Source organism: Bos indicus, chromosome 2 (assembly GCF_029378745.1).
Source record: "Bos indicus isolate NIAB-ARS_2022 breed Sahiwal x Tharparkar chromosome 2, NIAB-ARS_B.indTharparkar_mat_pri_1.0, whole genome shotgun sequence".
NCBI classification, from domain to species: domain Eukaryota; kingdom Metazoa; phylum Chordata; class Mammalia; order Artiodactyla; family Bovidae; genus Bos; species Bos indicus.
In genome coordinates, this window is record NC_091761.1 from 74,211,984 (window position 1) to 74,233,995 (window position 22,012).

Consider the following 22,012-nt stretch of genomic DNA (forward strand, 5'->3'; position numbering starts at 1 on the left):
AATTGAAAGAGGAGAGTGAAAAAGTTGGCTTAAAGCTCAGCATTCAGAAAACTAAGATCATGGCATCTCGTCCCATCACTTCATGGTAAATAGATGGGGAAACAGCATCAGACTTTATTTTGGGGGGCTCCAAAATCACTGCAGATGATGATTGCAGCCATGAAATTAAAAGACACTTACTCCTTGGAAGAAAAGTTATGACCAACCTTGACAGCATATTAAAAAGCAGAGAGATTACTTTGTCAACAAAGGTCCATCTTGTCAAGGCTATGGTTTTTCTAGTAGTCAGGTATGGATGTGAGAGTTGGACTCTAAAGAAAGCTGAGCACAGAAGAATTGATGCTTTTGAACTGTGGTGTTGGAGAAGACTCTTGAGAGTCCTTTGCACTGCAAGGGGATTCAACTAGTCCTTCCCGAAGGAAATCAGTCCTGAATATTCATTGGAAAGACTGATGCTGAAGCTGAAACTCCAGTACTTTCACCACCTCTTGTGAAGAGCTGACTCATTGGAAAAGACTCTGATGCTGGGAAAGATTGAAGGTGGGAGGAGAAGGGGACAACAGAGAATGAGATGGTTGGATAGCATCACTGACTCAATGGACTTGAGTTTAAGTAAACTCAGGGAGTTTGTGATGGACAGGGAGGCCTGGCATGTTGCAATCCATGGGTCACAAAGAGTGGGACATGACTGAGTTACTGAACTGAACTTAACTGAAGTCACTTCAGTCATGTCTGACTATTTGTGACCCCATGGACTATAGTCTGCAGACTCCTCTGTCCATGGAAATCTCCAGGCATGAATACTGGTGTGGGTTGGCATTTCCTTCTGCAGGAATTGTATAGTCAAATATTGTGAAAATTGTGTGTTTTATAATTTGTGAATTTTACCACCATAAAGGACATTAAAGCATAAATTAAAAAGAAATTATTAAGCACCTGGAGTGTTCCAAGTCAATCTACATGCTGAGAAATATACAAGAAAATGGAAGTCAAGAAATTTAGAGTCCTGAATACACAATGCAGATGAGCAGCTGAGGGTACAAATTCCAGAATAGTTTCCTGAAGGCAACACCCTTCCCACTCAGGGTTAATCAGTCCCTCCCAGTGGACTTTCTAATTCATATCTTCATTCTCTCACTTTCAAGTCTAATGTCTCCCAGAGCTCTTGACTGATTTGGTGGCTAAACCCAAGGCAAACTGAGCTCATGTGGGAGCCAATATGATCTGAACAGTTGTGAGTCTACTTTTAGTCTTTAGCATATTTTGTATAAATATTCATAAATTCTTTGAAGAATTGTCAGTGTGTTTGCTTATTGAGCATTGCTTTAGACAAAGGGCGTGATACATTTTACGTAATATGGTACTAGTGGTTAAGAACCCACTTCTCAAAGCAGAGAGACAGATGTGGGTTTGATCCCTGTGTTGGGAATATCCTCTGGAGAAGGGAATGTCTACCTACTCCAGTACTCTTTCCTGAAAAAAATCTCAGGGACAGAGGAGACTGGTGGGCTGCAGTCCATAGGTTCACAGAATGGGACACGACTGAAGTGACTTAACACATAGAACAAATACTATATTTCTACTTTTCCTTAAAATGGAAAAGTTCTAGATTCCAAAACAAGTCCGATTTGAAGGTTTCAGATATATTATGGGCCTGCACTTATTTCTATCAAGGAATTGCAAAACTTATACATGATCCTTGTACACTCTGAGCTTCTTTTGGGAAAGTATATTTATTTACCCTTTGAATTCCCAATACCTTGTCCAAAATAGGTGGTGTTCAGTTAATGATCTTTTGTGGCCTGCTGTACCTGACAAAGGAATTAGAGCATGCTCTGGGGCCTGAATAGCAGGTGTAAGAAGAGGAAATACAGCGCCCCATTTTTGAGACTAGATGCCCAAGGACAATGCTAAGATGAGTTTCAGGGCACGTCCATCATTACCTTATACAGATTTGACTCCTTTAGTGGTCGAACCCCAGCTAAGCTTTAGATTTTTAATGTTACATAGCAACAATGCTGAAGGATATGAAATCCTCAAACACCTTCATAATTTACCAGGTCTGACAAACATGGTATGTTGGAATTTGCTTTTACTGTGTCTTGAATCCATAACATTAAGTTAGGGACTCGTGTTTGGATAATCTTCTATCTTTTTGCTCAGGGTCACACAGTGGCAGACTTTATTTTGGGGGGCTCCAAAATCACTGCAGATGGTGATTGCAGCCAGGAAATTAAAAGACACTTACTCCTTGGAAGAAAAGTTATGACCAACCTAGACAGCATATTAAAAAGCAGAGACATTACTTTGCCAACATAGAAAAGGAGTATTCTTTTTAAATATAACCCTGAACTGGCTCCCCACCACAACAAAAACATGCCTCCTTTGATTAAAGTCACAAATTACCTTTAATTTATCTCCAAGTTTCCCCCAAATTTCCAGCTGCTTTATTTACTTCCTTCTGTATATTGGCAAACCAATTTCCCCAGTTTTAGCTCCTTCAGTCTCCTCATTCCATTGTTCAGCAACATGTTATACATGCAGATGCCCAGAATTTTTGGAAAAAAGTTTTAAAATTATTGCCAGTGTTCCTTTACATGTATTTAAGCAATGGGAATAAGTCAGGACAGGTAAAATACTCATGATCAGCAGGGCTCAGATTCCACTTATCTCCACTTTGTTCATGGACCACATGGATAGGAAGTGAGTTAAGTGATGAGCAGAATCAAGTGCAAAGCTGAGAGCTGGTGCCATCTGTTTTCTTCTCATTTTGGTCTTGCCTCAGGTTAAGCCAAAAATTGTAATAAGCCCTAGATGAGTCCCTTGTACAGAACAGTTCAGTTCAGTTCAGGTGCTTAGTCGTGTCCGACTCTGTGTCCTCATGCACTGCAGCACGCCAGGCCTCCCTGTCTATCACCAACTCCCGGAGTTTACTCAAATTCATGTCCATTGAGTCAGGTGATGCCATCCAACCATCTCATCCCCTAGCATCCCCTTCTGCTCCTGCCTTCAATCTTTCCCAGCATCAGGGTCTTTTCAAATGATTCAGCTCATCGCATCAGGTGGCCAAAGTATTAGAGTTTCAGCTTCAACATCAGTTCTTCCAATGAACACCCAGGACTGATCTCCTTTAGGATGGACTGGTTGGATCTCCTTGCAGTCCAAGGGACTCTAAAGAGTCTTCTCCAGCACCACAGTTCAAAAGCATCAATTCTTCGGTGCTCAACTTTCTTTATAGTCCAACTCTTACATCGATACATGACTACGGGAAAAAACATAGCCTTGACTAGATGGACTTTTGTTGGCAAAGTAATGTCTCTGCTTTTCAATATTCTGTCTAGGTTGGTCATAACTTTTCTTCCAAGGAGTAAGCATCTTTTAATTTCATGGCTGCAATCATCATCTGCAGTGATTTTGGAGCCCCCCAAAATAAAGTCTGCCACTGTTTCCACTGTTTCCCCATCTATTTCCCATGAAGTGATTGGACTGGATGCCATGATCATTGTTTTCTGAATGTTGAGCTTTAAGCCAACTTTTTCACTTTCCTCTTTCACTTTCATCAAGAGGCTTTTTAGTTCTTCTTTACTTTCTGCCATAAGGGTGGTATCATCTGTATATCTGAGGTTATTGATATTTTTCTGGCAATCTTGATTCCAGCTTGTGCTTCATCTAGCCCAGCATTTCACATGATGTACTCTGCATATAAGTTAAATAAGCAGGGTGACAATATACAGTCTTGACGTACTCCTTTTCCTATTTGGAACCAGTCTGTTGTTCCATGTCCAGTTCTAACTGTTGCTTCCTGACCTGCATAGATATTTCTCAAGAGGCAGGTCAGGTGGTCTGGTATTCCCATCTCTTTCATAATTTTCCACAGTTTATTGTGATCCACACAGTCAAAGGCTTTGACATAGTCAATAAAGCATAAATAGATGTTTTCTCTGTGGCTTTTTTGATGATCCAGCAGGTGCTCACAATTTGATCTCTGGTTCCTCTGCCTTTTCTAAAACCAGCTTGAACATCTGGAAGTTCACAGTTCATGTATTGTATTGTATTGGCTTGGGGAATTTTGAGCATTACTTTGCTAGCATGTGAGATGGGTGCAATTGTGCATTAGTTTGAGCATTCTTTGGCATTGCCTTTCTTAGGGATTGGAATGAAAACTGACTTTTTCCAGTCCTATGGTCACTGCTGAGTTTTCCAAATTTGCTGGCATATTGAGTGTAACACTTTCACAGCATCATCTTTTAGGATTTGAAATAGCTCAAGTGGAATTCCATCACCTCCACTGGCTTTGTTGGTAGTGATGCTTTCTAAGGCCCACTTGACTTCACATTCCAGGATGTCTGTCTCTAGGTGAGTGATCACAGCATCATGATTATCTGGGTCATGAAGATCTTTTTTGTATAGTTCTTCTGTGTATTCTTGCCACCTCTTCTTAATATCTTCTGCTTCTGTTAGGACAGAACAGGCATTCATATTACATCTGTTGACTGAATGGAATATTGGGATAATAGAACAGATCACTAATATTATGAAAAGAAATGCCCAGGTTGACAAGAAGGATGTGCTAAAATAAAAATCTTGAAATTGAAAGGGTGTTTCTGAACCAGGAAAAGACTCTGGGATTCTTGGCCTCCAGAGGAGAGGAAGTCAAGCCGGGACCAGAGACGAGGCTTGATCGCTCAGAGCTTTTGTGTAATAAAGTTTTATTAAAGTATAAAGGAGATAGAGAAAGCTTCTGACATAGGTATCAGAAGTGGGCAGAAAGAGTATCCCCCTGCTAGTCTTCAGCTGGATGTTATATAGTCACTAGCAGTTTGTTAATGAAAGAAAGGAATATCTTAAAACTCAGAATGGAACCAGCCCCCTCATCCATAAGATGTATTTTGGGATAATCTTGGCACCAGAGGGAGTCATCCTTGGCCATGAAATGATTGACTTGAATCTTGTAGGAGGGCAGATTACCATACAAATAATTTTGTTTACATAGATTAGGGGAACAATGTCTGAGTATAACAATATGGTTTTTCAAGTAGGTTCTGAGCCATTAGGAGGAACCCACTTAAAGACAGAGTTTGGGGAAAATGCATAGTACATTAACGTAGCTTAAGACACACATTTCCATAAGAAAAATGCATTGGTTAACTCAAAGTTTGAGAATAGTTAACTTCAGGTGGAACCAGGTGTCATTATGGCAACAGAGTATTTTAAGAGAAACCTTTTAAAATTTGTTTAGAGAAAGGAAAACAACAACAACATAAAATCATCACTGTATCCCTCGAAATAATGAACCATGCTTTGACAACCAATTTGGATTTCATTTTGACTTCTAAAAGCGATGCTAATTTTTACTCTTCACCTTTTAGAATCTGAGTGGGGTGAAAGAAAGGGCCACATTTGTTAATGAATGAACTGGAAGTTAAAGCAAGACATCAGGGATCTCAGGAGAAAAGAGTGAGGAGTCAATCTTATACCTGTTTTTTATACATACCATATAATTTCATTTGGATGATTTTAAGTTTTTTCTATTTATTACTGATTTTCAACGATTGCTTATGATATGTCTTTGTGTAGTTTTCATCATGTTTCTTTTACTTTGAGTTCATTGAGTTTCTTGAATCTATGGGCTTATAGTTTTCATTGAATTTGGTACATTTTTAGCCATCGTTGCTCTCAGTATTTTTCTTCTGTCCCTTTTTCTCCTCTTCTTTGGGGACTTCAATTATATTAGGCTGTTTGACATTGTCCCACAGTTCATCAATTCTATATCCCTTTTTATCTGTCTTTCCTTCCCTTTTTCCCTCTCTCCCTTCCTTCCTCCCTTCCTACTCTGAGTTTTATTCTGGATAGCTTATATTTCCATCTTCAGGATTACTATTGTTTCTTTTGCAATGTCTAATCTGCTGTTGATCCTCTCCTAGTGTATTTTTAACTTCAGACTTTGTGGTTTTCACCCTTATAAGTTCAGTTTTGAACTTGAAAATATCTACTTGTCTTTTCTTTATCTATTTTATCTTTCCTCTAGCTTCTTGATCATAAGCAACATAGCTATAATAATGTTACTGTTCTTGTCTACTAATTCTATCATCTATGTCATTCTGCTTTAATTTCAACTGGTTGATTTTTCTCATAATTTTGGGTCATTTTTCCTAATTCTGTACATGACTGTTGGTTTTTTTTGGTGCCAAATGCACCTTGTTTGATGATGAATATTCTATATTTCTATGAATATACTTCAGCTCTCTTCTGGGATGCAATTATTTTACTTTGAAACAATATTATACTTTAATATCATAAAGTTTTATTTGGCGAGGCCAGAACAGTGTTTAGCTGAAGAATAATTTCCCCACTACTAAGGTAAAAACTTTTGAGTACTTTACCCTCTGCCCCTTGAATTATAAGGTTTTCTACTCTGTTTGCTGGGAACACAGATTATTCCCAGTTCTGGGTGAACTCCAGGCATTCTGTACTCTAATTCTCTGGGGAGTGGTTATTGCCTTGACCTTGTAACTTCTCCACATAAATGCCCTGATCAGTATACAGCTGAAGACCTGAGTGGGACCCTCTGTACATTTCTGAAACACTCTGTGAGTGCAGCTCTCTTCTTTCTGTTACTCTGCCTGTGAGCTCTAGCTGCCCTGACCTGTCTGACTTCCCAGCTACATCTCCTCAATTCAGGGATTCTTCCAGGCTGCACCTGGGTCCTCTGTCCTATCTGTGATCTTGACATTCTCTCCAGGCAGTAAATTGGTATAACTGTTGGCCCACCTCATTTGTTTCCCAGCTCTCAGAAAATCATTGTCTTGCATTGCCTGATGTTAAAAACCATTATTTCACACACTGTGTTTAGTATTTTAGGTTTTTTTTGGCAGGAAAGTAAATATGTTCTCTATTATTCCATCTTTTCCAGAAGTGGATATCTAAAAGGAATATTTAGAAGAAATCAAAAGATTGATTTGTTTGAGTCATAGAAAATGTGAAGAAAAGCAGTTGAATTGAGATATGCTGTGAGAAAGATATGATGGAACAAGTTTTAAAACAGCCCCAAAGTTGTCAGTAAAAAGGCAATGTTTTATTTGGAAAGTCAGAGAAAGCGCCTCTCATGTAAGTGAACATAACCGCTGGTATGTTCTGGTAGAAGACTAAACTTCCAGTAAGCAGTGATCCAGGGAGACCGAGCTGCAGAGCCACACAAGGGATACACAAGCCACACAAGCCCCTAAGACATGGGACATAATCCAGATAGTGGTTATAAAGACCCTAAGTGGAAGTGAGAGAGGAATGTGGGAGAGGAATCAAGAGAGGGAGCTAAGATCAGAGTTAGGGATGGCAGCACAGGAAGACCCACCTCTTCCCACGGACATAATAAATCTACAGCTGCCTATAGAATGCCTTTTCTCTGATAAAGGACCTGAGAACTAGAACAGCTCCTTCACAACAAAAGACTAAATAAATGCATTGAGAAGGATTCAAGAGATGGAGACATGGCCTTGCCCAGGACCTCACCCCAGCCGTGGTGACCCCAAAGCTGGGAGGGATCCCCCAAATCTGGAACTCTCCCTTGAGGAGTGAAGGGATTGTATCACACACCAGGCATCCTGACCCTGAGGGACAGCACTGGAAATATGAGCCCCTTCCAAGTGTCTGGTTTTGACAAAAGGGACCAGATGAGGAGAATCACAGAAATGTAGGAAACAAAGATTCCACTTCTAAAGGGCTGGCTTGCAAAGTTATTCTCTCTGAGACCTAGTGCTGAAGCAGTAGATTGAAAACCTACTACAGCATAATTGAGGGACATTCACTAATTTTAAAACAGCTGCTACAGGGACTTTATTCAGAGTTGGGAGCACTGCTGGTACCATTTGTTCAATTTCATCCTAACTTGCTGGAGGTGGAGTCATCAGACATCGTTTTAGGTGCCCTCCCTCCAGCTTGCTAGTACTGGAGGGTGTGTTTTGCAGACCTTGGGTTGCAGTCAGGCTGAGAAAATGCTCACACCCCATCCACCTTTTGCAGAACTGAAACCACAGCTGTGTTGGGCAAGTATGCCAGGTGCTGCTCTTTCTGTGCAGCAACCAGGCCACACCTGCACCATGCTCTTCCCAGGCAGCAATTGAACCACAGTTGGCCCTGAGTGAGTGCCCTGAGCCCTGCCTGATGTGCACAGAGACTGAGTTTCAGTTGGGATGGTTAAATGACTCAAATCTCACCCTAATCATGCAGGAGTTGTGGCCCTACCACAAATGGTAGGCACATAAAGCCTATATGAGGGATGCCCATAGATTGCCTGTCCCTTGTGGCCTAGGAAGATTATACTCCAGGCCACACAGAACAATTTCTACACAAGACCATTCCTTCAATACTGAGGGAGGTAGCCATTTCACCTAAATACATATAGACAAACACATATAAACAGGATAAATGAGGAGATAGAGGAATAGGTTCCAAACTAAAGAACAAGGCAAATTCCCAGAAAAAGATCCTTATTAAATGAAATTAAGTGATAAGCAAATAACTTGATTAATAATTCAATTAAATGATCATAAAGATACTACCAATCTCAGAGAAGAAGGGATGAATGCAGTGAGAATTTCAAACAGAAAATATAAGAAAGTACCAAACAGAAGTTATAACTGAACTGAAAAGTACACTAGAGGGGTTCAACAGCACAGTGGATAAAATAGAAAAACAAATCAGTGAGCTAAGAGAAAAGGCAATGGAAAACAAACAAACAAAACAACAAAATGAAAAAGAGAGTTAAAAGAAGTAAGAATACCTTCAGGGGCCTCTACAGTGACAGTGACAGTGAACGTCACTCAGTCATGTCTGACTCTTGGCGGCCCCATGAACTGTAGTCCTTGGAATTCTCCAGGCCAGAATACTGGAGTGGTTAGCCTTTCCTTTCTCCAGGGGATCTTCCCAACCCAGGGATTGAACCCAGGTCTTCTGTACTGCAGGCAGATTCTTTACAAGCTGAGCCACAAGGGAAGCCTTCAGGGACCTCTAGGACAACATCAGATGAAATAACTTTCACATTATAGGGGGAGAAGAGAAAAAGAAAGGGCCAAAAAATTATTTGAAGAAATAATGGATGAAACTTTCCTAATCTGGGGATAGAAGCAGACATCCAGGTCCAGGAAGCCCAAAGAGTTTCAGATAAGATGAATCCAAAGAGACATGCACTGAGACATACTATAATTAAAATGACAAAAGTTAAGGATAAAGAGAAAATTTTAAAAGCAGCAAGAGAAAAATTACATATTGTATACAAGGGAAACTCCAAAATCTATAAACAAATTTTCAGTAGAAATTTTACTTCCCAGAAGGAAGGCTGTGACATATTCAAAGTGCAGAAAGGAAAAAAAAAAAAAAAAATACAAACAAGAATTCTACCTTGCAAAGTTTTCTTTTAGAGGGAAAAATTGAGTTTTCTAGACAAGCAAAAGCTAACATAATTCATCATCACTAAACTAGCTTTATAAGAAATGTGAAAGAAACTTTCTAAGCTAAAAAGAAAAAAGTGATAATTAATAATAAGAAGCATATAAAAGTGAAAATCTTACCAGAAAGGCCAGCAAATAACAAAAAGTAGTGTTCAACAACCATTCATGATTAAAATAAAAGCTCAACAATGTAGGTATAGAAGAAACATACTTCAACAAAATAAAGACCATGGCTAAGATCATACTCAACAGTGAAAACTAAGAACATTTTCTTTAAGATCAAGAAAAAAACAAGGATGCTCACTCTTACCACAATTATTCAAAATAGTGTTGGAAGTCCTACCTATAGCAATGAGATAAGAAAAAGAAAGAGAATCTGAAGTGCAAAAGAAGTAAAACTATCACTGTTTGCAGCTGACATGACACTATACACAGAAAATCCTAAAGATGTCACCAAAAAACAACTAAAACTCACTAAATAATACAGTAAAATGTGGAATACAAAATTACTATACAAAAACCTGTTGTATTTCCATACACTAGTAAACAGAGAAATTAAGAAAAAAATCTGATTTACAATCCCATTAAACAGAGCAAAATACCTAGGAAAGAATTTGGCTAAAGGTAAAAAACCTGTACTCAGAAAACTACAGGACACTTCTGAAAGAAATTGAAGGTGATACAAACAAATGGAAAGGTATACTATGCTCATGGGTTAGAAGAATTAATATTGTTAAGATCACCACAAAACCAAAGGCAGTCTCAGATTCAATGGAATTCTTATCACAGTACTAATAGCATTTTCCCACAGAACTTAATTAAGCAAATAACCCTAAAATGTGTACAGAAATACAAAAGACAATGACTGGCAAAAACAATCTTAAGGAAGAAGACTATAGCCAGAGGTATCACAGTCCCTGATTTCAAACTATACTACCAAGTTATGGTCATCAAAACAGTATGGTACTGGCAAAATAAGAGATGCATAGATCAATAGAACCAAATAGAGAGTCCAGGAAAAAACCCACACTTACCTGGTCAATTAATCTATGACAAATGAGGCAATGGGGAAAAGATAATCTCTTTAATAATTAAACTGTGTTGGGAAAAGTGTACATATACATGCCAAAGAATCAAATTGGATTACATTTTTACACTGTATTCAAAAAGTAAAGTTAAAATCAATCAGAGAATTAAATGTAAGAGCTGAAACCATAAACTCCTAGAATAAATCAGAGGTAGCATGCTTTGACGTAATTTTTTGTGTTTACCTCCTCAGGCAAGGGAAAAAAAGCAAAAATAAACAAATGGGATTACATCAAAGTAAAAAGGTTTTGCACAGTGCAAAAAGCCATCAATGAAATGAAAAGGCATCCTATTGAAGTGGAGAAGATATTTGCAAACAATGTATCTGATAAAGTTTTAATATCCAAAATATACAAAGAACTCATAAAACTCAGGATAAATAACAAGATTAAAAAAGGGGAAAGGACCTGAACAGACATTTTTTCCAAGGAAGACACACAGGTGACAAATAGGCACATGAAAAGATACTCACCATCACTAATCATCAGGGAAATGCAAATAAAAACCACTGAGAGATATCACCCCACACTTGCCAGAATGGCTATCATCAAACAGACAACAAATGATAAGTACTGGCAAAGATGTGGAGAAAAGGGGACACTTCTATACTGTTGGTGGGACTTTAAATCAGCCACTGTAGGAAATAATATGGCAGTTTCTTTAAAAATAGAACTACTATACCATCCAGCAGTTCCACATCTGAGTTTTTATCTGAAGAAAATGAGAACACTAATTTGAAAACATATTTGTACCCCTATGTTCATTGTAGTGTTATTTACAATAGCCAAGATATGGAAGCAACCTGTTTCCTTTTATAGATAAACAGATAAACAAATTTTTGTATATATACCATGGAATGTTATTTGGCCATAAAAAATAAAAAAGAATGAAATCTTGCAGTTTTAACAGCATGGTGAGACCTAGATGATATTATGCTAAGTGAAATGTCAGACAGAGAAAGACAAGCACCAGAAGATTTCACTTACATGCAGAATCTAAAAAATTAAAGAAAGGGAACAAAATACAAACCTGAAACAGACTCAGATGCAGAGAACAGACTGGTGGTTGCCAGAAGGAAGGGGTGGGGAATGGGTGACATAAGTGAAGGAGATAGAAGGTACAAACTTCCAGTTATAAAATACATAAGTCAAGAGATGTTTTGTCAGCATAGGTGATAGAATTGATGATGTAATAATTTTGTTTGGTGACAGATCGTAACCATATCACTGTGGTGATCATTTCCTAATTGTAAAAGAAGAAACCACTCTGTTGTACACCTGAAAATAACATAATATTGTATTTCAATTATACTTAAATAAAAAGGATTTCCAAATTAAAAAGAGGAAGAGAGAGAGGGCTAGACCATCCAAAGCTTGGCTGGAATGAGGTAGAGACCAGAGGCAGAGTGACTGACACCTGAACTGAACATGACTGACTGGGAGGATAATATGCAGTTAATGAAAATTAGTTATGTAGTACGAAGACTAGGTTGTGAGAAGAAATGTGATATTCATATAGGACTTAACTTTAATTATTTAAGGATGTGAGACCACACAGAATCAAATGACTTATTCAAAGACACACTTTCCTCTGGTGAAGCAAGACATAACCTCCTTTCTATGTCACAGTATTTTCCACTTAACAACTTTCTCTTTAGTGTTTATTCTGATTAAAAGTGTTTAAACTTCCTTCTTATAACTTGAAATTTTTTAAGAAAACCAATGTTTTTATTTTATCTTGTTCTTCCCTTAACATACAGATGGAACCTTTATTTACTGTATTATTTTCCTTGGGTTCAATTCAGTTCAGTTCAGTTCAGTCACTCAGTCATGTCTGACTCCTTGCGACCCTATTAATCGCAGCACGCCAGGCCTCCCTGTCCATCACCAAGTCCCGGAGTTTACCCAAACTCATGTCCCTTGAGTCCGTGATGCCATCCAGCCATCTCATCCTCTGTCGTCCCCTTTTCCTCCTGCCCCCAATCCCTCCCAGCATCAGAGTCTTTTCCAATGAGTCAACTCCACACATGAGGTGGCCAAAGTACTGGAGTTTCAGCTTCAGCATCATTCCTTCCAAAGAACACTCAGGACAGTGCTCCTTCAGAATGGACTGGTTAGATCTCCTTGTAGTCCAAGGGACTCCTTGTAGTCCAAGGGACTCTCAAGAGTCTTCTCCAACACCACAGTTCAAAAACATCAATTCTTTGGTGCTCAGCCTTCTTCACAGTCCAAGTCTCACATCCATACATGACCACTGGAAAAACCATAGCCTTGACTAGATGGACTTTTGTTGACAAAGTAATGTCTCTGCTTTTGAACATGCCATCTAGGTTGGTCATAACTTTCCTTCCAAGGAGTAAGTGTCTTTTAATTTCATGGCTGCAGTCACCATCTGCAGTGATTTTGGAGCCCAAAAAAAATAAAGTCTGACACTGTTTCCACTGTTTCCCCATCTATTTTCCATGAAGTGATGGGACCAGATGCCATGATCTTCATTTTCTGAATGTTGAGCTTTAAGCCAACTTTTTCACTCTCCTCTTTCACTTTCATCAAGAGGCTTTTGAGTTCCTCTTCACTTTCTGCCATAAGGGTGGCATCATCTGCATATCTGAGATTACTGATATTTCTCCTGGCAATCTTAATTCCTTGAGTTAAACAGTCTTATTTATTTTTATCTTTTCCTGTGCATAGTATCTAGTTGAAACTAGCTTGAATTAACTACGCCTTTACCATTAGTGAGGGCCATTATTTCATTTGAAGTTTCATTTCAAAATGAAATGCCTACAAATTGATTTTCTCTAGTTTCAATGAGTTATTACTGATGAATCTGGGAACATAATGCCAATTACTGTTACCTTATGTGATTGGCATTAAAGTAGTAGCCAAGTGCAGCTGGAGGTAGACATTCGAACTCTGTCTTCTCAATTTGGCTGCTTCATCCCTCCCATATCCTATCTCAAAAGCATGTCTATTATATCTAGGCTCAAATTTATTTTAGGCTTCAGGACTAATGGATGAGGTTTCCACATGAAATGTGAACTATAGAATGCACATTATTTTTCAATCACTTTCACAAAGTTACATTCAGAAACTACAATAAGAAAAAAGACAATATTGCTCTCATGTTGATAATAGTTAGGAAATGAGTCTAAGAACATACCAACAACTCCTGAGAAGTGACACCATAAGTAGTGAAAGAAAAAAGAATTTAATCCATGTAATTAGACTCTTGGTTTCTGTTTAGATGCTAAGTCATGTCCAACTCTTTTGTGATCCCCTGGACTGTAGCCTGCCAGGTTCCTCTGTCTGTGGGATTTCCCAAATAAGAATACTGGAGTGGGTTGCCATCTCCTTCTCTAGGGGATCTTCCTGACCCAGATATTAAACCTGAGTCCCCTGCATCTCCTGATTGACAGGCAGATTCTTTACCACTGAGTGACCAGGGGAGCCTCTAGACTCTAGTCCAGGGCTTTCCCCACCCTGCATACGTCACTAAATCCTAACTCCAGAGTCATTTCACTTTAGGTTAATCAATCATCTGCATCTCCTTTTAAATCTCCCCAAAGTCTCCACAGTTGTCCATATCAAATATAGAATGTAGTGACAAAACCAGGGACTCCTATGTCTATTTTGCATCCACTTTTCAATGCAAGCATTTTGTTGGAGGCATATGCAAGTGTGTGAAGGTGTGTGTCGGGGGGAGGGTGCTAAAAGTGAGTGTGTAAGTATATAAATCACTTAATGGCAAATAAAAGGGGAAAAAGTGGAAAAAGTGACAGACTTTATTTTATTGGGCTCTAAAGTTACCATTCAAGCTGGTTTTAGAAAAGGCAGAGGAACCAGAGATCAAATTGCCAACATCAGCTGGATCATTGAAAAAGCAAGAGAGGTCCAGAAAAACATCTATTTCTTGTCGGGGTCCAGCCCTGGCTGATCCAGGGTATTCGAAGCAGGGACGGCGTCAGCGAGGATGAGGATACAATAGCTTCAATTAGATATTAATTAGAGATATAAAGAGTAATAGAATGAGGATAGCTCAGCAGAAAAATTCAGTGGAGAAAAGAGGCTGAGTAGCTTGGTTTACGCGGGAGACCAATAAAACTTCAAGACAAGAATTTTGCACCACTTACGTAGGCTGCAGGCGTCCTTCCGTTCTCCCAAAGGAGAGGAGACACTGAGGCCCCCCAGTCGGATCTTAGAAGCCCGGGCATAATTGGTAAGCATGGTGGGTTCCACGCTCCAGATGGAGACTCAGCCAGAGTTTGAGAGAGAGAGAGACATGGGGAGACCAGTCTTTCGAGGAACTGATCCCAATTCTTTATTTTCCATGGTCTACTTTTATACACTGAGATGTTATGCAAAAGTCACGCGGGATCAGCAGTCCTGACTTTTATCAAAGTCAGGTGCTTCATACAAATGTATACAGAGGTCTTAGGGGTGTTACATCATCTTCTGGCCAGGGGGCCTGCTGACAATTTATGACCCTCTCCTTGTGACAGCGGTCAGTCAACCAGGACATTTATTTCTCCAGGGGTGATTATTCTTAAAACAGACACCACCCAAATAAAGTTACATTCCTATAGGGTGAGGGTGTAGTGGGTTTTAGTTAAGGAAAGAATTTACTTAGCCTAAGGTCTAACGTGATTTATATCAAAGGTTAATACTTATTTCTTCTATATATTCATTAATGTGTATAAGGGCAGGGGATGTGGAGACTTAGCAGTAAGTATTGGCTCAACAAATGAAAAACCCTTCACCAATACAATTTCTAATCAGCTATTATAACTATACTTATAATTTTCTAACTTCTCTAAAGAACCTGTTTTTAGAAGGTTTAAAGCATCTCGTTCCTCTCACGGTTGGGAGGCTGTGAGCAATCACATGTGGCCGGACAAGCCTGTCAGGCAGGCTAGAGAACCTTCAGAGGAGTTTGTAGGTTAAAACACTCTTGTTACGCCCAGGAGTTTTTATTAACTGGAGCTCTAAGTTAACTTCTTCTCTGAAAGAGGTGGTGGGGGACAGCCCCCAGTAAAGTCAGAGGTGTAGGTGAGAGCATAAAGTAGCAAAGTAGGCAGGCTCTGGTTATGGGGGTAGATGCTCAAGAATTTCCAGGGGGACTCCTGAGGCTCGATCCTGCCTTTGCGTATGTCGAGCCTCTTTCCTCATGACCTTTGCCACAGGCAGAGTGCCTCATGCTGGCCCCCAACAATTTCTGCTTTATTGACTATGCCAAAGCCTTTGACTGTGTGGATCACAATAAACTGTGGAAAATTCTGAAAGAGATGGGAATACCAGACTACCTGACCTGCCTCTTGAGAAACCTGTATGCAGGTCAGGAACCAACAGTTAGAACTGGACATGGAACAACAGACTGGTTCCAAATAGGAAAAGGAGTACGTCAAGGCTGTATATGTCACCCTGCTTATTTAACTTATATGCAGAGTACTCATGAGAAACGCTGGGCTGGAAGAAGCACAAGCTGGAATCAAGATTGCTGGGAGAAATATCAATAACCTCAGATATGCAGACGACATCACTCTTATGGCAGAAAGTGAAGAAGAACTCAAAAGCCTCTTGATGAAAGTGAAAGAGGAGAGTGAAAAAGTTGGCTTAAAGCTCAACATTCAGAAAATGAAGATCATGGCATCTGGTCCCATCACTTCATGGAAAATAGATGGGGAAACAGTGGAAACAGTGTCAGACTTTATTTTTTTTGGGCTCCAAAATCACTGCAGATGGTGACTGCAGCCATGAAATTAAAAGACGCTTACTCCTTGGAAGGAAAGTTATGACCAACCTAGATGACATATTCAAAAGCAGAGACATTACTTTGTCAACAAAGGTCCATCTAGTCAAGGCTATGGTTTTTCCAGTGGTCATGTAAGGATGCGAGAGTTGGACTGTGAAGAAAGCTGAGCACCGAAGAATTGATGCTTTTGAACTGTGGTGTTGGAGAAGACTCTTGAGAGTCCCTTGGACTGCAAGGAGATCCAACCAGTCCATTCTGAAGGAGCACTGTCCTGAGTGTTCTTTGGAAGGAATGATGCTGAAGCTGAAACTCCAGTACTTTGGCCACCTCATGTGAGGAGTTGACTCATTGGAAAAGACTCTGATGCTGGGAGGGATTGGGGGCAGGAGGAGAAGGGGACGACAGAGGATGAGATGGTTGGATAGCATTACCAACTCAATGGACATGAGTTTGAGCAGTCTCAGGGAGATAGTGAAGGACAGGGAAGTCCAGTGCACTGCCGCCCATGGGATCGCAAAGAGTCAGACACGACCTAGTGACTGAACAAGTATATGAATGTTTATGTGTGTATGAGCATATGGAGTGTGGATGTGAACAAGTGTGTGGAGGCATATGGAAGTGTGTATAACTGAATGACTTTGCTGTGCACTGGAAACCAACACAACATTGTAAATCAATTATGACTTAATTAAAAAGAAGCCTAATCCCTGGGTCACTGTTTGGCAGATAACCCACCTGCATCAGTTCAGTTCAGTTCAGTAGCTCAGGCGTGTCTAACTCTTTGTGACCCCACGAACCCCAGCACACCAGGCCTCCCTGTCTGTCACCAACTCCTGGAGTCCACCCAAACCCATGTCCATTGAGTCGGTGATGCCATCCAACCATCTTATCCTCTGTCGTCCCCTTCTCCTCCTGCCCTCAATCTTTCCAGCATCAGGGTCTTTTTCAATGAGCCAACTCTTCGCATCAGGTGGCCAAAGTACTAGAGTTTCAGCTTTAGCATTAGTCCTTTCAATGAACACACAGGACTGATCTCCTTTAGAATGAACTGGTTGGATCTTTTTGCAGTCCAAGGGACTCGCAAACGTCTTCTCCAACACCACAGTTCAAAAGCATCAATTACTCAGCACTCAGCCTTCTTTATAGTCCAACTCTCACCTCAATACACGACCATTGGAAAAACCATAGCCTTGACTAGACAGACCTTTGTTGGCAAAGTAATGTCTCTGCTTTTGAATATGCTATCTAGGTTGGTCATAATTTTCCTTCCAAGGAGTAAGCATCTTTTAATTTCATGGCTACAATCACCGTCTGCAGTGATTTTGGAGCCCAGAAAAATAAAGTCAGCCGCTCTTTCCACTGTTTCCCCATCTATTTGCCATGAAGTGATGGGACTGGATGCCATGATCTTCGTTTTCTGAATGTTGAGTTTTAAGCCAACTTTTTCACTCTCCTCTTTCATTTTCATCAAGAGGCTTTTTAGTTCTTATTCACTTTCTTCCATAAGTGTGGTGTCATCTGCATATCTGAGGTTGTTGATATTTCTCTGGCAATCTTGACTTCAGCTTGTGCTTTTTCCAGCCCAGTGTTTCTCATGAGCACTCTGCATGTAAGTTAAATAAGCACGGTGACATATACAGCCTTGATGTACTCCTTTTCCTATTTGGAACCAGTCTGTTGTTCCATTTCCAGTTCTAACTGTTGCTTCCTGACCTGCAGAGAGGTTTCTCAAGAGGCAGGTCAGGTGGTCTGGTGTTCCCATCTCTTTCAGAATTTTCCACAGTTTATTGTGATCCACACAGTCAAAGGTTTTGGCATAGTCAATAAAGCAGAAGTAGATGTTTTTCTGAACCTCTCTTGCTTTTTCAGTGATCCATCAGATGTTGATAATTTGATCTCTGGTTCCTCTGCCTTTTCTAAAACCAGCTTGAACATCCGGTAGTTCACAGTTCATGTATTGCTGAAGCCTGGCTTGGAGAATTTTAAGCATCACTTTACTAGCATGTGAAATGAGTGCAATTGTGCAGTAATTTGAGCATTCTTTGGCATTTCCTTTCCTTGGGATTGGAATGAAAACTGACCTTTTCCAGTCCTGTGGCCATTGCTGAGTTTTCCAAATTTGCTGGCATATTGAGTGTAGCACTTTCACAGCATCATCTTTCAGGATTTGAAATAGCTCAACTGCAATTGAGCTATTTCCTTCACCTCCACTAGTTTTGTTGGTAGTGATGCTTCCCAAGGCCCACTTGACTTCACATTCCAGGATGTCTGGCTCTAGGTGAGTGATCACACCATTGTGATTAGCTGGGTCATGAAGATCTTTTTTGTGCACTTCTTCTGTGTATTCTTGCCACCTCTTCTTAACATCTTCTGCTTCTGTTAGGTCCCTACTATTTCTGTACTTTATTGAGCCCAACTTTGCATGAAATGTTCCTTTGGTATCTCTAATTTTCTTGAAGTGACATCTAGTCTTTCCCGTTCTATTGTTTTCCTCTATTTCTTTGCATTGATCACTGAGGAAGTCTTTCTTATCTCTCCTTGCTATTCTTTGAAACTCTGCATTCAAATGTGTGTATCTTTCCTTTTCTCCTTTGCTTCCCTTCTTTTCACAGCTCTTTTAAGGCCTCCTCAGACAGCCATTTTGCTTTTATTTTTCTTGAGGATGTTCTTGATTCCTGTCTCCTGTACAATGTCAGGAGCTTCCATCCATAGTTCATCAGGCACTCTGTCTATCAGATCTATTCCCTTAAATCTATTTCAAACTTCTACTGTATAATCATAAGGGATTTGATTTAGGTCATACCTGAATGGTCTAGTGGTTTTCCCCACTTTCTTCAATTTAAGTCTGAATTTGGCAGAAGGAGTACATGATCTGAACCACAGTTGGCCCCTGGTCTTGTTTTTGCTGAGTGTATAGAGCTTCTCCATCTTTGGCTGCAAAGAATATAATCAATCTGATTTCGGTGTTGACCATCTGGTGATGTCCAGGTGTAGAGACTTCTCTTGTGTTGTTGGAAGAGGGTGTTTGCTACGACCAGTGCATTCTTTTGGAAGAACTCTATTAGCCTTTGCCCTGCTTCATTCTGTATTCCAAGGCCAAATTTGCCTGTTAATCCAGGTGTTTCTTGGTTTTCTACTTTTGCATTCCAGTCCACTGTAATGAAAAGGACATCTTTTTTGGGTGTTAGTTCTAGGACATAAACAATAGTTAAACTTTCATTTGATTCAGCCACTGTGATTTATGGAGAGTTGTTCTTGTAGTATCTAGAGCTGATTACTCCCAACCAATATAATTCTCTATTTTTTCTAGTTAAATTATTTTCTGCTTTACTTACCTAGAGTCAGTTTCTTTTTCTTGTACCCAAAGAACCCAGATTGGTAACACACTATCCATTACACACCAAAATTAAAGCACACATATGACTCTTTGCTTATGTCTCTGCTCCCTTTGCAGGGGCTTCTCTGGTGGCTCAGATGGTAAAGAATCTGCCTGCAATGCAGGAGACCAGGTTTGATCTGTGGGTCGGGAAGATCCCCTTGAGGAGGCAGTAGCAACCAATTCCGATATTCTTGACTGGAGAATTTCATGGACAGAGGAGCCTAGCAGGCCACAGTCCATGGGGTCAGAAAGAGTTGAATGTGATCGAGCAACTAAAAAAAACGTTTTTTTTTTTTTTTTTTGCTTCCTTTGCTAGGCTTTGAGCAATTTCAACCCAGGGACTGTGTTTGTTCTTTTTGTACTGCTAGTGACTGGAATATTGCTTGATACAGAAAGGGTCTTCATTCAGGCTTGCTAAAAGAATAAATTCTTTTGTCCTTAGTGTATTTAATTTGATTTTCATTTGTCTTGATAAAAATAGTGTTTTGATCCTTTGGAACAAAACCCAGGTGAGTTTGCTTTCCAACTCAGATACTGGTAGACTTTCATCAAGTTAATTAAATTTTCTGATCTTCCAATTCCTTATCTATAAAATGAAGGCAAAAATATGAACAACATTGGAGCGTTATTGGTAAAATAAAATAAAACGTGTGAAAAATGCTTAGTGCAGTACCTGATACACAGTGAAAACTGAGTAAACAACAGCTATTATTTATTATCACTGTGGTATAAGGAGCATGAGCCTTTATTTTAATCCACTTTTGTTTTCCCAAACCATCAATACCAACACAACCTAGTGGACCAAAGAATCCCACAGACCTTCTCCTCAACCTTCTTGTCTGTACCTAATCATTACCTTTTCCTAAGACAAAATCATTTCCCTCATCCCATCCCCTTTCCTTCTGTTTTGTTGGTACATTCTTCTGAGATGCCTTCTTTGTTGATAGAAAAGCAATTAGCAATTCCTCAGGACCTTTATTCATCCCAATTAAGAATTCTTCTTATTCTTTGAATGAAATCTTTGCTACAAGTATCATAGAGATGCAGGTTTTGTAAATGAGAAAAAATATCTATTCAATATTAGAAGATGGAGTGGAGTCTATTTTTCCACAGTTTCCCAGCACCTCACCTGTTGGCAACTCTCACTGTTGAATGGGTCAGATTCAGTGATGTGACCAGAAGTAATGACTCCAATCCGATGGAGCCCAGAAATGATCAGAAGTTATGATTACTTGGCAGCTGCTTGATTCTCAATATAGAGCTGCTTCAGCAAACCTCTCCTCTCTTGAGCAAACCTCTCCTCTCCTGGTTCTTACATCAGATGCCATAGAGCATGAAAAAAATAAAACATAATAAATAAATAAATATTCCCCACCTCATACCTGTCACCCTGTTACCCGCCCTAAGTGGAAGCCACAAAGGAAGGGATTTACTGAGCTATGAGACCTGACTGAACTCTCTTCAGTCAGAGGTGCTGTGCATTTATACACTTAAGGGAGCCTGTTCTTTTAAAGTACCTGTGCCATAAATTACCCTGGAAGAAATCACTTCATTATTCATGACTTAAACATCCCTGTTTCAAAATGGTGATCTATGTCATGTATTGTTGCATTACCAATTCAATTATTCTTTTGTCATGCCAACTCCCTGAGCTGTGACAAGGGGTGGGGCGGGCTCCTTGCAGCGTGCTAGCTGTAAGGCTGTTCAGAGAAGCTTTCTTCAGGTGGAAGAGAAGGGGAGAATTTATGACAGAAGAATCTCTCACAGAAGATGTCTGCCAATGATGGGAAATTGATGATCACTCTCTAAACATTTAGCAGCCCTTCATCAGTTATAATGTGGCCATCTTTAACCTGTCTTTCTTAACTGATAGTATTTCACACTTCGGGGGATGAATCTGGAAGGATGAGAAAGAAAGTCTGTCCCACAGAATCTATCACAATAACATTCATTTTCTTGCTGCTTTCTGTTTTCTTAAGGTTATGAAATCAATTTTGCAGGAAAAGATGTTCCAATGTTTTTGAGAAGGTCTTTTTTTATGCTGATAATAGGAAGGATGGAGTTGAGGTTGATATGATGGCAAAACAAATATATGAGGGGAGAGAATGTCAGCCATTCATGTGATTGCTTTGGCCTCATGGTGGCAAGCCTGGATTTTGTGTAAAGAAAAGTAAAAGTGAAAGTGTTAGTCGCTCTCCTGTGTGACACTATGAGCTGAAACCTGCCAGGCTCCTCTGTCCATGGGATTCTCTAGGCAAGAATACTGGAGTGGGTTGCCATTTCTTTCTCCAGGGGATCCTCCAGACCCAGGAATCGAACCTGGGTCTCCTGCATTGCAGGCAGATTCTTTTAC